This window comes from Schistocerca nitens, chromosome 8, assembly GCF_023898315.1.
Source record: "Schistocerca nitens isolate TAMUIC-IGC-003100 chromosome 8, iqSchNite1.1, whole genome shotgun sequence".
Lineage (NCBI taxonomy): Eukaryota > Metazoa > Arthropoda > Insecta > Orthoptera > Acrididae > Schistocerca > Schistocerca nitens.
Window position 1 is genome coordinate 431,921,455 of NC_064621.1, and position 16,193 is coordinate 431,937,647.

A 16,193-nucleotide genomic window follows, 5' to 3' on the forward strand; every position below is an offset into this window, starting at 1 on the left:
TTTGTAATCAGATTTTCCAAATTATTATATCTTGTCGGCACACATGTTCCTAAGGCATTTTTGCATTTTCAGCTGTTTTGAAGATTTAATTTAGCCGAGCGGTTCTAGGCGCTACAGACTGGAACCGCGCGACCGCTACGGTCACAGGTTCGAATCCTGCCTCGGGCATGGATGTGTGTGATGTCCTTAGGTTAGTTAGGTTTAAGTAGTTCTAAGTTCTAGAGGACTGATGACCTCAGAAGTTAAGTCCCATAGTGCTCAGAGCCATTTGAACCATTTTTTGAAGATTTAATTTACTGTTGACAGTCGAAAAGGTTATTCGTGTTTTCCAGTGCTCGAAGGATATTTACTTTCGAAAAAGATGAATCAAAGAACTTGCGCTGAATTTGCTTGAAAAATGGTACAAATTGCAGCATCACATTCGAAATGTTGATTGTGGTTTTTAGCGAATCTACTACAAGCAGGACAAGGGTTTACGAATAGTGTAACGTTTCAAAGCGGGTCGACAAGACGTTCAAGACGACGACCGCCATGGACGCCCTAGCACATCAGTTGTTGACGACAGTGTGGAAGAGGTAAAGAAAATTGTTATGGAAAATCGCCGGATCACCATCAGAGTGATTCTGATGATGTCTACATATCTGTGGCCCACGCCAAGCAGAATATTTGGAATGTTTTGGGCATGAAACGTGTAGCAGCAAAGTTTGTTCCGAAATTGTTGAATTTTGACCAGAAAAGACGTCGATTAGACATCGTTCGTGATTTGCTGAACGAACCCGACAACGATCCAGAAGCTCTAAAGAAAGTTGTAAGAAGTGACGAAACATGGGTATATGGGTATGATGTCGAAATTAATGTTGTCCCAGCCACTGTATTCACCGGACAAGGCCCCCTGCGACTTCTTTCTGTTCCCGAGGTTGAAGAGAACCATGAGAGGACGTTGTTTTGCTACCATTTTTTGAGAAACAGTATCACTCAACGCGTAAACACTGTAACGAGAACTGAATTCCAGAAATGCTTCCAGGATTGGAAAAAGCGCTGGCACAAATGTATTACATCTGAGGGGGATTACTTAAAGGGGACAAAGTTAATGCTGATGAATAAAGAAAGAGTCTTTAAGAAAAATAAAATTTCTCGTTACCTTTTGATCACATCTCGTATGTAGATGCTAGCTGGCGGGGAGAGAGCAATGAACCTTACGGCGTTCTGGGACGATTACCCAACCTCAACTCCACCTTGCTGAAATAACCTGTGGATTTCTGTGTAATTCCCGAGTGCACATTTAACGTTCAGATGGAGGCAGGGTACAATGCCGGTTGAATCCCGGAGGCAGCGAGCGTGCAGTAGTGGCGCGGTCCGCCGGTGGTTGGTGCGTGCCCTTCGGCGTGGGTGCTGTTTCCAGCGTTGCGCAGTCCCCGGCCGCCGGCTCCCCCTGTCTCACGGTCGCACCCTCCGCGTGTTCGCGGCCCGCGCCAGTCGATACAGCCGCCGTCGGCGTCCTCTGCGCAGCGGCACTGCGCAGCGCGGTCACGTGGCCTGCCCCCACCGCGTGCCGTCCGGGCTCTGCCCGGCTCCCGCCGAGGCGCGGCGTCTCCGTGCCCGCCAGTTATGTTCTGGCGTAAGGTCTGAGAGGTGGTGAGTGAATGTTGATGGGACTGGCTGGTGGGCCGGAGTATCCTTTGTGTTGAAGAGGGAGTGCACACTCGCTGGCGAGAGAATTGACACGGTTTCTGATCGGACCACAAGTCTTACCGACAGCTGCTGTCTCATTCTCGGGATCTGTTGGATGGCGTCTTTGAGGTAAGTCCCAATCGGTGTCGCATCTGTCAGGTACCCCTCCAGTCTACCGAGGCGAGTTTGACGGCAAGTTACCGGCTCGCGGCGGAGCAGTTGGCCTTATGGCGGGACCGGCGAACAAAGGAGCCTGCCAGGATGTAGCAGTATATCTCGTTATTGAATCCTCCTACCGGTACCCGTGAAGCCGGCAATTAGTGCGACCGGCGGTGAGCCTCAGGGGTGTTAAGTGCGTCCGCGGGAACCTTCTGGAGGCCCAGCTTCCTTTGTTCTGGCGGCGTGGCGGCGCGCCGGCAGACAAAGAACGCGTTGGGCCCGCCCAAAGCTGGCGGGCGGGAAAAGCGGACAGCGGCGCCCCAGACACCACCGGCGAGTCGACCGGTCTGCCTGCCTTTGTTTACAGGTTGCTCTCTTTTTCCTTCCCCGGTCTTGGTAGATAAGTCGCCGCTAATCACACTGCGCGCGTTCTCCGGTATTGTTGGGTAGTATCGATTATTTATTCCGCTCATTTAAAATTTGCTCTGTCGATCTGCGCAACCCGAACGAGTACATTCGTAAACAATAATATTGATGAACATGTCAAAATGAAAGTGAAAGATTTTTCTCCTCTGCTGAATTGGACATGTTAGTCATACAGCTTAGTTTTGTGATCATTTTCGACACATAGACACCACGATAACCGCATTTAGAAATCACTCGGAGCTGTATAAATAAACTCACATTTGCTTTGACCAATAGCGAAATAATGTTTTTCAGGATAAAGTACATCTGCATATCTGTTCGAATCCTGATTCACAGTACTTTCCGTGGGTCTACTTCAGGTAGCTACCCCGTCTAGAACGGTATGTAATAAGTCTATTGAACATACTGTCTAGAGGCAAGGGCGCATTAAAGATCTGTAAAAAGCGCGTAATTCGTGGTACAGTCGGAATCGAGAAAAGTAAAAGTATCCCTCCACCTTAATTAGCGACGAAAGACTGACAGTTAATTTCTCTACACTGATTCATGACGTGCCTCACACGTTTTTGTGCCCTCATCGCGCATGCTTGCGCAATAACTTTCATCGTTGTGTATCTGCAGTTCAAGACACTTGTCACAGATGCTGTAGTGTTGATAGTCATTCAGACTGCATTTGCTTCTGCTTCCATGTGTAGAATAGGAAATGTTTACCAATGTTTTGACCTTTTTACATACGTAGTAAGGGTTGAACGAAGGACTTGTACAACAGGTGGCCTGCGAAAGCAGACAGAACCTCGTCTTCGGCGATTTTGAACAGCACATAGTTATCAAAATGGTTTTCACATTAATTTAGTGACTTAATATTGAAGCAAGAACAAAAATTCCCCGCAGATATTCTTGATATTCCAGTACGTTTATATTTGAAAAAGTTGTTACCAAGCTCCTAGTAAATAAGTTACAAACACGCCCGGTAGGAAAACTGATCGTTCCTTCTTCGTGAATAGCTGTTTAGCAGTTTATTCCCGAAGGGCGTAAGTGTTCTTTGACCGGAGTTCCATATGCCATTTTTTCGTTTGGTTGCTGAGTGGTGGCGGCCGTCTTGTGTCTGCTCGGTGTTCTTTTCGTTTATTTAGCGGGTATGCAACGTCATGGTGCCAAAGTTGCCCGTGAATTTTTTCAAAACACCTGGCAAATACAGTCACCGCTTGTTCGTGCGATCGAGCGTTTTCAGTTTACTCGTGTGATGGTTGTTCCTCAAATGGACAGTTCGCGAGGAGTATTTTAGTAATGGTAGGTTTGTACTTCGGTAACATTGGAGAGACTGTGTTTTGTCGAACTGTCAACGTGACGAGAGGGGTGGAGGGGTTTCTATAATAGTCACACTGGTCGGATAGTAGTTGGTGAGAGATTCAGCAGCTGATTTAGTTTTGTAAGTTATAAAATGCCCTGTACTAAGTTTGTTGTTTTGTGAGCAAACTGAGGACGCAGCCATTTTCTTGATTCTGCGTAAAGATACACCGCAGTAAAAAATAAAAAAGCACCAGTAATTTATGTTAAAGTAGTACATGCACTCATAATAGCTGTCTTAATTTTGCAGGGCCCGAGTGTGTAATGCATCAAATGGATGATTCCCGGGCCACATAGCACATATTTTGCGCTGATTTCTCTCTCTCTCTCTCTCTCTCTCTCTCTCTCTCTCTCTCGCAGCAACTTGGTTAGTCTAGTTGTCAACATTAATTGAAATGTTTACGTATAAGATCACTATAGATGACCACTAGTGGCCATCCCGTGGGCAATCAGCCACAAAGAGCTGTGCGTAGTGGCAAACTTCTGCCTACGTTGTTAATGTAAGAAAGGCGTACATGACGTACAGCAAAGTATCTGTGTGTGTGTGTGTGTGTGTGTGTGTGTGTATAGAGGTTTTCTGAATCTACCATTCAGTAACGGATAGTGCATTACGTATGGAGGCGGCCATAGAGCGGGCTACGCTGCAGATATGTCACCACAGGTGTTTTATTTCGTGTTCGCTCTTTGGCTACAGTTGCGGTAATTCACAGGCAAATTAGTACCTTATTACCTAAAACAACCATCGGACTGCACCACATACGTCGTACCGCAACCAGTATTTCGAATGTGGTACTGTTATTCAAAGTTTGTTACCTATTGAAACGAGATTTTCCATTTTTCTCTAAAATCATCCATGGTTTAAAAACCCGTTTAGGTTTTTAAGGAAGCCAGAGACCGCCTCTAGGCAGTTGCTGTATGTTCATTTATGCTTCTACTACTTTGTATTGTAAACAAAGGAAGTTGAGAAGTCCCAGGAGTAAACATAAACAGTGCAGCTAATGGGATGAAAATTTGGATTATGCAACCATGAGCCAACATTGTGTAATGTTTACTTGTTAATACAACAAATGCAGGTGATTGCGATTTGCAGAAGGGAGAAGCGTCTTGATGTTGGGAGGATTAAAATTAGAGAATTAACCAAACAAAAGCTTTTCGTCAGTGTAGCTCATTTCACCGTTTCCTTTGATAAGAATGACTAAATTACATGGCAGCTGTTGATGGCGTGGGTCCACAAATTTCTTTGATTGCATGTTCAGCCGAACACTGTTAAGTTCTTTAATCGTGAAAGCGTTCTGTGCAGCGTCTTCATATCGCTCGAATGTGTACGGAACCAAGGTTACTCACTTGAATGAGCATGGAAGATGCGGTTTGGTTGAAGGGAAAGACAACTGATGTAAGAAGAAAGTATTAGGGCGTTAATAAAATTAGGGGGAAAGTCTTAAGTCTTCGTAGAGCTCTTGCATTCTTAATCTGAACAAATTAGTGCGTTACCACTGTCTCTACGCGCAAATTTCCGCCATGCACCCACAAAGGAACGCTCATTGTGAGTAGAATCCACAGACAGCTTTCTTACCTACTGGTGTTCTGCGGCGTTGTTTCACGCCTTCGTTTGTGACGTTTTCTCCTTCCTTCCGGTCGCATCGTGTTTCAGTATTGCGTAACAACTAACAAGGGCCCCTCAGCGCGCCCTTAAGAAACTGAGTCCCAAGTGCTGTTCGTAGCTGTCAAGACTACTTTACTGTTTGCTGTTAAGTTTGCTCTGTGGAGTACACGTTAGGTAGTGTGACCTTCAGGCTTTTATAGAGATGAGTGTTTTTATTTGTACTGGTAGTCGGTTTCACCACCTGATCTTTTGTGATCCTTCTAGGTTACAGTGAAAGTTCATTAATATTTTCTAAAAATTTGACGTACTTTGTTGCAGATAGTTTATGTATTTATGTGCGGTTTGGTGTTTTCCAGAAAATACCATCCATTCCTCCTGTGAATATTGGCAGTGTAATGTCATGCTACTGGCAATTTGCTGCGATAAGAGTTGTCATCAAAGAATGTCATGTGAGGGTTCGCTAATGGTTTTAGTTATTAAGCTGTAAAATTTACGTTGCTGATACATACGATTTTGGAGTGCTTGCACTTCTAGGAACGCAATGTTTATTAACAGGGTTCCAGAAAGCATATTTTTAAACACATCGTACTGAGTAAAGAGTAACAAAGAATTTAGACATCATTCGCCAGTCTTATTTTGTTGTTGCTAATGGTCATGGTTGTCGCCGGGAAGAGAAGCTTCAGTATCGTTGGCAGCCAGGATGCGGACAGCACTGTTTGTGATGTGTAACTTCCGTCGACGTTCTTTGGTTACATTGCTGCAGCAACTGTTAATTGTTGATACATGGTGACGCTACCAGTCAATTTGTTCGTTGGCATGTGACTCATACTAAGAGTTTGATTAAATGTCTTTTGTTCATCTCGCAGTGAAACGCACAATTAACCTACGTACGTTTGATACTCCCACATTGGTAAGGATGTGTTGTAGGTGCAACGTAATCTTCTCGCCACATGATATCTAAAGGTATTAAATTACTCTACATTTACTTTCTAGCAAGTTATACTAAACATGTATCAGAAAAGCCAAAGACCGTTGTAAAATTACTCTCCTTTGAAAATCTCAGGTTTATTGACCGTTTAAACACGTCTGTACTGGATATTTATTTGATGTCGTGAAGACTCGGCACGTGGTGGTTGTAATGCTCGAAACCATTTTGTGGTAAGAGATTGGATAATAATTACTGATTATCCAGTATAGAGCACTCAAGAGCCTAATTTGGAATGTTTGGCACTGCGTTGTAGGAAATTCAGTATAAATTGTTTAAAGGTGCGGTGTAGATAGTTTTTAATCGTTAAAGTCGGTTTACAGGATATAAAAAAAAGTTTATTCTGATACTGAACATTATTATCTTCAGTTCAGTATTTTATTAACATCGATTTATTTCTGTGTAAAATTTCAAAAGGTTGATAACAGTTAACGTCTTCATTTTACAGAAGTTGAGTATTTTCTTCCAGAATAGTTGACGATTGCTTTTATCACATTTATTCCATAGTTTACATATACACCATGATTTAACAATATCGTGTTGTGATTTCGTTGGGAGACTCGCATCGTCATAATTGTGTAATGAAATATTTTCTATGAATTTTAAATCGAAAGTTTAATTTTGAGAGTATATGTGGAATGTGATACGAACTGAAGTCGTCGTGTGTCATTGCGAAGGTGCATCTGTTGCAACTGGGTAGCTTCTCTTCAGTAATATCAAGCGTAGCCGTTTTGTGATAAAGCAGTGTCTGTCTATTCTACTTTGAAAGCGAAGCGTGTGAAAGCAGTAATGCAAACCATCATCCGTATCACCATATTGTAGAATGGAAATGTCTCGCTTTTTGTGATATAAATTTACGTATGTCCATACATTTAGTTGTCAAAGGTAAAGGAACCAATAATGCTGTGAGAACAGTGGTATTTCTAATTAAATTGTTTTAATTTTTTCTGCTCTTAACTTAAAAATAGCCACACAGCCGGCATAACGATAACACGAGCCGAGGTGGAGCTCCACACTTTTCGTGATTGTGAAGCAAATACACAGATGGAAATTAGCTTCTGCCGAGGAACTCATTAGGTTTGTCAACGATTGAACCCTAAAACTGACTTTGTAGGTAATGGAAATCACACCTGCAGTGAAGCGTTCGTATCTTTCGTTATTGTTTTGTTTGTATCAAATCCGTATACTTCTCCAGCTGTGTTGTCTTTATTTACATTGGCCTTAGATAGTGATGTGTGAATAGAGAATTGAAGCTATGTCAGGATTATATATAATTGTCGGACGAGGAGAATGCGTTTGTCTAGTGCGACAAAGGAAAAACGCTGGTTTGGGATCGTGTTGCATAATTTTATGCTGGGTTTTTAATATCTATCGTCTCGTGTCATGTGTACGCATATTTAAGCCAACACAAATAGGTTGACAGTAGTTGTTTACAGGGCCCAATGACTATAGCTGTTTACAGGGCAGTTGCCATAGCAACAGCCAATGTAAGAACGAATTTGGTCATACCGCCCTATACTGTTAATTATTGCCTATCTGTTTGCACTGCTCCTGGTACAAGTCTGTTGCAGACGATGATAGCCAGTGACATCTGATTGTTGTGATCCGCTTTCGTTGTTTCTCTGTGCAGCATGTTTTGAGTGACAGAATATGAAAAACTGTGTGCGATACTGCAGAGAAGGCTATTGTGAAGGGGATTCAGTAATGTACGTTAATAGAGAATCATGTGAATGAATTTGGTGAGAAACCAATACAGCTGTAGCTACCTCAGCCATATTCCGCGCGCAAGTAATAGTGGACTGACATCACTTTCTACATATTAAACTGTACTGGGCCAGTCACTTTTTCAATCGAGTTACAGCTTGACTGCTCTGAATCCCTCTTACTACTTCAGTGTACTGTTGTAACAAAACCTACCTGGGGTCAGTGATCATTTCGTGGCAGATGAAAAATGACACTATGCGCTTGGAGAGGCTATCGACGAAATATAATCGTGGAAAAAGAATTAATGTGTCTTAGCCAGGAGGGCGTTGATAAATGAGTAATAGGGTCCTTGCTACGAAGAAATAACAGAACTTACTTGTGACATCACTCTAGGCCAAGAGTTTTCCACTAACAAAACGCTTTGAGAATCCTGGTACTTCGAACACTGTTTATGTTGAATGTTAATATAGTTTTTGAAAAGTGTGGAACATGCCTTATTCAGGAATTACTTCAATTTTAAATCGTAACTAATAACACAGATTTCAGAACAAATGTTTAAAAAACATCGGAATAAGCCATGTTGTTAATAGTTTCACACGGACCACGTAACCCTGTAATAGGCAAATGTCAACGAAGGGGTTGCGTCAGGAAATGACTAAACCAAATATTGGAGACTTTGTTAATATAGACCTAAGTGTGCTGTGGTATTAACAGTGGATCGCTGCAGCCACTGATAACGGGAATGATCTGACTTGACAGGCTGCTTCAAGAAACCAAATAGACTTCCTCTGCAAGTCTTGTTCCATTGGCCCTATCTGGGTAACTGTTTTCTGTAATTTTTATCGCGAGAGCTCTGGCCATGCAAGGTAACCTTTTCCTCCCACTTTCGTGCTGTTTGTCATTATCTGTAAAATAACATTTTGTGACAAATGAATGTCGTCCATTAATAACCTCTTACTTTTGTTAAACACCTTTTTGTGCAGCGAGCACGTTAGACGATCTTCGCAACCATTTCGTAGTTACTTTTTGTGGAAGTGTACTCAAACGTGGTAAAATCTCTGTCCATCTTTCAGAGACGGTTGCGGGACTCAGCTGTTGGCTACAGGATGTCAAATCAAACACCTTACAGTCGTCTAATTGCCAGACTTATTTTATTTGGCTACCAGTTTCGACGGATTACTACGCCAGGGTCAGGGGCCTGGAAATGCAGTAGTCAAACGCCGAAGCTGCTAACCAAATAAAATAAGCTTGAAAATTAGCCCGTGAAATGCGTAAGTTCGTTCTTAAGAGAAATGGTTTTTTCTTTGACTAAAATGCCTCCTACAGCATATTAGCTTGATGTTCATATTAAGCATCCAACCTCTGTAAATTGCCTATAAGTTAATTACATATACACAGCCGCGAAAAGTGGGCACAATAGTAGTAAACTAGCACGATCACACCTAGATTGTGAGACGAAATTTCAGGTGTTAATACGTAGTAAAAGGAAATGTTTGAAGACAGTCCTCTGTCAAGATTTAACCACGATATAAAATCTGTCAGCGAGTTAAATTTGAAAACAGAAAAATTTTGTCCTTGAAAAATTTCTGTGAAATTCATCTTCATGGTGGTGGATATAAATTGCAAAACTGTGCTAGTAAAATAAAAATAAAATTGTAAATGGCCAAGCTGTAGCCCTATTTACATATGAGTGCAAATGATACCTACATGAAACTAACCACAGCAGTTGCTTCCCCATTTAAACAAAATTTTCTTCCTTAGCTGTATAGAAACAAGTAATTCAGACCTTGTAAGCAAAGCTAAATTCGTAGAACATTGTTACGAATGACTTAAGTTGGTACTATCACATTAATAATGTAGAGAAGATAAAATTTTATTGGCAGAACGTATAGTTGCAACAAAATCGGGTCGTTAAGACATCGTAAAAGTTCAAAAAAAGGGCGGCTCGTTCTTATCACGAAATAGTGGGTATCATGGATACGATTAGTGTTGGCAGAGCAGTAATCAAAAGAGAATTTTTGACACATTTTCACGAAATTGTCTGCTTTCTTCTCTAAACGCCAAGGTATTTCGTTACTTCCTAATTGCATAGAAACGACGACAGTGATTAATCACAGGTCGCTCGGAAAGATTTGTATATTAATCACTCCCAAGTGCTATTAGTGGAGTGGTAGGGATAATTTGAAAAACGTGGTCTTGCACACTCTGCCAAATATAGAAGTGTCAAATGCGCAGTAATCATGTTCCAGGCGTAATTGTGAAGGCAGATGGTGATTAACCTGCTGGCTTTGTCTAACATGTTAATATGAAAAAAATAAGTTGTTTAATATCTTGCCTCCTAATATACCCAGATGACTGTATGGTCTTCAGGTAAACAAAGTAAAACAATGAAATAGTGCCACTGACAGGATTATAATTATACTAATGAATTGTTCCATAAATTGCAAGTAGAGCAATTTCATATTCAAGCATGAAAAGCAAACTGCATTCTGTTCCACTAATATTAATTACAAAACCGTTTTTTATATCGCTGTATGATAACTGACCAGTGTCTACAAGTCACTGAACGAATAAGACTATACTTACAAGGGAACCTCTCCATCGCACCCCCCTCACATTTAGTTAAAAGTTGGCACAATCGATAGGCCTTGAAAAACTGAACACAAGTCAATCGCGAAAACAGGAAGAAGTTGAACTATGAAAAAATAAGCAAAATATACAAACTGAGTAGTCCATGCACTAGATAGGCAACATCGAGGATAGTGTGAGCTTAGGAGCGCGGTGGTCCCGCGGTTAGCGTGAGCAGCTACGGAACGAGAGGTCCTTGGTTCAAGTCTTCCCTTGAGTGAAGAGTTTACTTTCTTTTTCGCAAAGCTATGATCTGTCCGTTCGCTCATTGAAGTCTCTGTTCACTGTAATAAGTTAGTGTCTGTTTTGCGGCCGCACCGCAAAACCGTGCGATTAGTAGACGAAAGGACGTGCCTCTCCAATGGGAACCGAAAAAATTTCGCAAAGTCATAGGTCAACCGATTCCTCCACAGGAAAACACGTCTGATATATTCTATAAGACACTGGTGACGGCATGCGCGTCACATGACAGCAATATGTTATCGACCCACCTAACTTGCACACTTGGCGAGTGGGTAGCAAGATTCTTCTACCTTGCCCGATTTAGGTTTTCTTGTGGATGTGATAATCACTCCCAAAAAAGTGATGAAAACATAAGAGTTTGTCACATAAACTGCAACAAATGAATGCAACAATTTCACAGTCGCACAGTTTTCCCTGTGCTCTGTCAAAACTTATGTTTTTAACGTTTTCAAATTTTTCCGTGTGTAGACCGTCAAATCCTGCATATGTCCTGGAATTTTGGAGGGCGAAGTTGATTATGCATGAGTGCCTGAACGTTGATAATTGTCTGAAAATGAAAAATTGAACTTTTCACTCGAGCGAAGACTCTAACCAAGGACCTTTGGTACCGCTGCTGCTCACGCTAACCACGGGTCCACGGCGCCCCTGAGCTCACACTATCCTTGATGTTGCCTATCTTACGCATGGACTACTCAATTTGTATATTTTGCTTATTTTTTATAGTTCCTCACAACTTCTCCCTGTTTTCTCGATTGATCTGTGTTCAGTTTTTCAAGGCCTATCCACTGTGCCAGCTTATTACTAAATCTGAGGGGGGTGCGATGGGGAGGTTCCCTTGTTAGAGTACTGAAGATGTTAGTGGTGCACAGAATGTGGTCATGACATTCGGCACAAAATATCAGTGCTCATCATGTCAGTCATAAGTATCAAACATTTTAAAATTGTAAATTAGGTAAAATATTTTTTTGTTGGCCTACAGTTAACCCATTGATGGATTGGATTTACCTTTTCTCCCGGAACTGCTTCACTCTTTGCCTTTTCTTCCGCTCATTTGAGATAGTACCATCTTCTCGTGTATGCCCCACAAGCTACTGCCGTTATCGTCTATCCTTTTGTCAGAATTTCTGGCTAATTGGTCAATGTGTACTTTGTTTCCCCTCCACTTAACTCCTTTCGATCTCTTCGGGCCCATCTCCCACCTCTTTTAGAGCGCAGAATTTCTTTCTCCAGTTTGGAACTATCCATGTGTGCATAGTGTTAGATCTCAGTTTCAGTTAGTCCGCATTGCTCACTGTAGCCATTTAGTATCCATAGGCTTTGCTTCCGTTGACGTATTTTTGTGATAACAAGGAAGACCAAACTTCATCTTCACCTTCTCTATTACCGACCCACTGCTTTCGTTTGTTAGTTATCTCGCGGGTATTTAAATATGGCCACATTTTGCACGTTGCTATCTTGTGTGTTCTAGTCCTCAGTGATATTCAGTTTTTTGTATTGAAGGTGATCCTTAGTTTTACTGTTCTGGATATCTTACTCAAATATATTTCATAATTTAAACATATATTACATGTGTTTATACACACATTTTACCCGTATGTCGAGCGAATTTCACCCTGCAATTTGTGTTTCATGTAGCATCCTCTGAACTGAGAGTAGTGAGATGACATTTTACTGGTACATTTAGTGGCGCACGTAAATACTGTCCGAAACTAGTCGCGAGTGCAGTTACTAGTAAAGAAGCATTAAAACGACGTGCAGCAACGATAAAAAAGTAGTAAGTGATAAACTTACTTTCATCATTTTCTTGGTGGGCTGTCCGCGAGGAACTTTCGTATAGGTTTGGAGTTCAGTAAAGCTTTTGCCAGTCGCTAAGTGCTCATATTGCCCAATAGTGCAAGAATATAAAGTACGGGTATGTGTGCGTCCTGGGCTACTCTGCTTTTTCATCTTTAACTCAGCTCTTTTGGTAAGTAGTTCTTATCGTCACAACGAAACTTTTCAGTGGGCGAGTGATGTATGAAGTTAGGTTGAAGTCGGTCCAGTGACTTAGAAGATATGGGACTTACATGCATACTAGGTGTGAGAAAAAATAACGAATTGTTTTTTCTTAAACGATCTATCGTTATTGAACATCTACTTTGCCCCTTTCACTGTAATCCCCCTCAGATATACACTTGTCAGTGCTTTTTCCAATCTTGGAAGCATTTCTGGAATTCACTTTCCATTGTGGTGTTCGGCTCGTTCAGTGATTGTTTCTCAAAAATGTGGCAAAACGACTCCCTTTCATGGTCCTCTCCAGCCTCGGGAATAGAATGTCACACGGCGAATACGGTGGCTGAGGCAACATAACGGTTTGATTTTTTACTAAAAAATCACGAACAAACATTGAGTGTGAGACCTTTATCGGGGTGCAATTTCCAAGAGTCGTTTTTCCACAATCCTGATATTGTTCGGACTGCACGCAAACGGCGCAAACGCAAATCTTCCAGATAGTATTCCTTATTGACTTTACGACCATAAGGGAGGAACTAAAGATGCACTATCCCATTGTAATTTAACGAAAGACTGAGAAGAACCTTCATATGTGATCGAACTTGCCTAGTTTTTTACGTTGTTGGTTCATCAGGTAGTTCACATTGGGACGATTGGGCCTTAGTTTAGACGTCATACCAGTACAAACATGTTCAGTCACGTGTTATAATCTTTAGAAGTTCTGAATCGTTGTCGACTTCATTCAGCAATTCCTAAGGGAAGTCTACGCGACGAAATCCAATTTCGGAACAAACCTTGCCGGTACACGTTTCATGCTCAAAATATCTGGAAAAAATTGCTCGGCATGAGCCAAAGGATATGCCGACACCATCGGCATCCTCTGATAGTGATTCGGCGATTTTCCATAGCCATTATCTTTACTTCTTCCACATTGTCAGTAACTGATGTTCTATAATCCGTTCATCATAAGAATAAGCCTAATGTAAACACTGCACTATGTATTCTTCCGCGTTTGCTGGCACCTAATTGGATTTCCGTTTCTCGTGGGACTGCAGCCAAGCTGTCTAGAGTACTGTCAAGTTCGATAATAAGGGTACGTTTTAAGCTGTGCGTTACGCGCACATCGACTTAGCGATAATACGGGACAACAGATTTACCGTCCCATTTGTCTTGGACAGCACTGGCCGGCCAGCTGGTACAGCTAAAGTGCAGTGACGTGGTCAGCTGCGGTACACACGTAAGAAGACTATGGGAGGACCAATACAGATTCGAATGTCATTTAATTTTTAAGCACAATGAAATAATACACTGCAAATCTGCCACAATACGCTCTTTAGACGAAAACCGCAACACGTTATCGTTTTTAACTAATATACCATTGTAATTGAAATTGAGAACGATGAAAATTCCTGACTTAAGCACAGGGTAATTTCCTTGCATGAGCTGTGTGTAACGTAAGATTATTGAGATTTAACCATATAGTTAAATATTGAAGCCAGTGAAGGTATTACTTAGTCGTCTGGTAATCGCTTAGCTCCTTCCTTTTCCGTATCCGAGAAATACGTTTCAGTTCTGGAAGTGTTACATGCCACGTAGATAACGAACCTTTCAACATCATAATCCACGAAGCTAACCAGGCGCAGCATTCTCTTTTATGACGAGCCCTTCTATATCCCGCCAGCGTTCGGCAGTGACGCGTGAAAAAGCTGCATGCGTTAGTTCCAGTACGACTGGCAGCTTAACTTTAACCGTTTTGTTACTACTCGGGCCAAATCCCGCAGCTTGGCTCCAGATAGAGGCGATTCTAGAAGTCGATCGGGGGGGGGGGGGGGGGGACTGGAATATCTCGTAACAGAAGGAAAGTAGGAGTCCTCCACCGACATCTGGTTCACATGCCAATACGCTACCGACTGCACTACACGTTCGACGTGAGTTTTGTTAATAACTGCATTGCGTACAACTCGGGAAAACTTCGAAGCCGATTATCTCCATAAGTTTATGAAAAACATTAGGAACAGCCTATTTATCGGCACTCATTAACCATGATCCACGCGTGTGTTTCACTACAGAACAGAAAGCAGCCTCAACCATTTTCATAATGCGCATTAACTGCGCGACAGTAAAGAGCACAACGCTGCAGAGGCTGTGACTACACGATTTTTGAAATAAAAACTACATAGCTAAAGCGTGATTAAGAAAAACGTTGATGGCTGTTTATACATTTGAATATCTTAGTTTCATTTAACGTAACTTAGTAATACGATGCCTCACATAAGTTGGACCTACTTCCAGGAGCGTAACAACACGTGTACTTCTGCTACGGCTTTTGTGACCAATCATGGCGTTTTGTTTGTTTACATTGGGTTTATTCTTATGATGAACGGATATAGGACATCCAGAACGGTGGTTGTCAACGTCTTATTGACCCTCTCTGAAACGTACATGTTGTTGTTACCATTCGTAAACTCTTGTCTTACTCGTAGTAGTTTCGCCAAAAGCCATAGTCAACATTTCGAATGTGGTGTTGCACTTTTTCCGTTTTCAAGCGAAATGTAATGAAAGTTCTTTGATCTTTTTCGGAAGTAAAAATTCATCGCTCGCTGGAAAACACGTATAACGTTTTTTGCCTATCAACAATAAACTAAGTATTCAAAACCGCTGATAATGCAAACGTACGTCAGGAAAGTGTGTACCAAAAAGAAAAAAAATTGAAAATCGGATGTATAAATTCCCGTTGCTTTTTGATCACACACCATGTATATACATACGTACATTACATACATACATACATATACATTTTTAGAGTCTACATCTATATTCAGCAAACCGGCGCGAGGTGCAAGTCAGAGGTCACGTCCCATTGTACCTGTTATTAGGATTTCTTTCTGTTCCATTCGCTTATGGAGCGCGAGAAGAATGATTGTTAGAATACCTCTGTACGTGAAGTAATTATTCAGTCTTATACTCACGATCCCTAAGTGAGCGATACGTAAAGGGTTGTAATATATTCCTAAAGTAATCATTTAAAGCTCGATCTTGAAATTTATTTAATGGTCTTTCTCGGGATAGTTTACTACGTCTTTCTTAAAGAGTCCCATATTAGTTCCTTCAGTATCTGACACTCTGGCACGTATTAAACAAACCTGTGACCATTTGTGCTGCCCTTCTCTGTATACGTTCAGTACCCCCGTTTGTCCTGTCTGTACGGATCCCAAACAATAGAACAATATTCTAGGATCACAATATTGATTTGTAAGCACTTGTTTTGTAGACTGATTGCACTTCCTCAGTATTCTACCAACAAACCGAAGTTTACCACCTGCTTTACCCACGACTGAACTTGTGTGCTCATTCCATTTCATATCCCTACAAAGTGTTACACCCAGGCGTGCTTAAGAGTTTGCAGATTCCAACAGTAATAGGATATTACGGTTTTTC

At 41.6% G+C, this 16,193-nt stretch overlaps 1 protein-coding gene across 1 annotated transcript in view; it reads left to right on the top strand.

Annotated features, from left to right (window-relative positions):
- The first annotated feature begins 1,622 nt into the window (after positions 1 to 1,622).
- LOC126198518 (brain tumor protein) overlaps positions 1,623 to 16,193 on the top strand; it is a 201,586-nt gene continuing 187,015 nt past the window's right edge. Inside the window, exon 1 of the mRNA XM_049934904.1 lies at positions 1,623 to 1,800. The gene's annotated coding sequence lies outside the window, so the exon portion shown is untranslated. The remainder of the gene's footprint in view (positions 1,801 to 16,193) is intronic.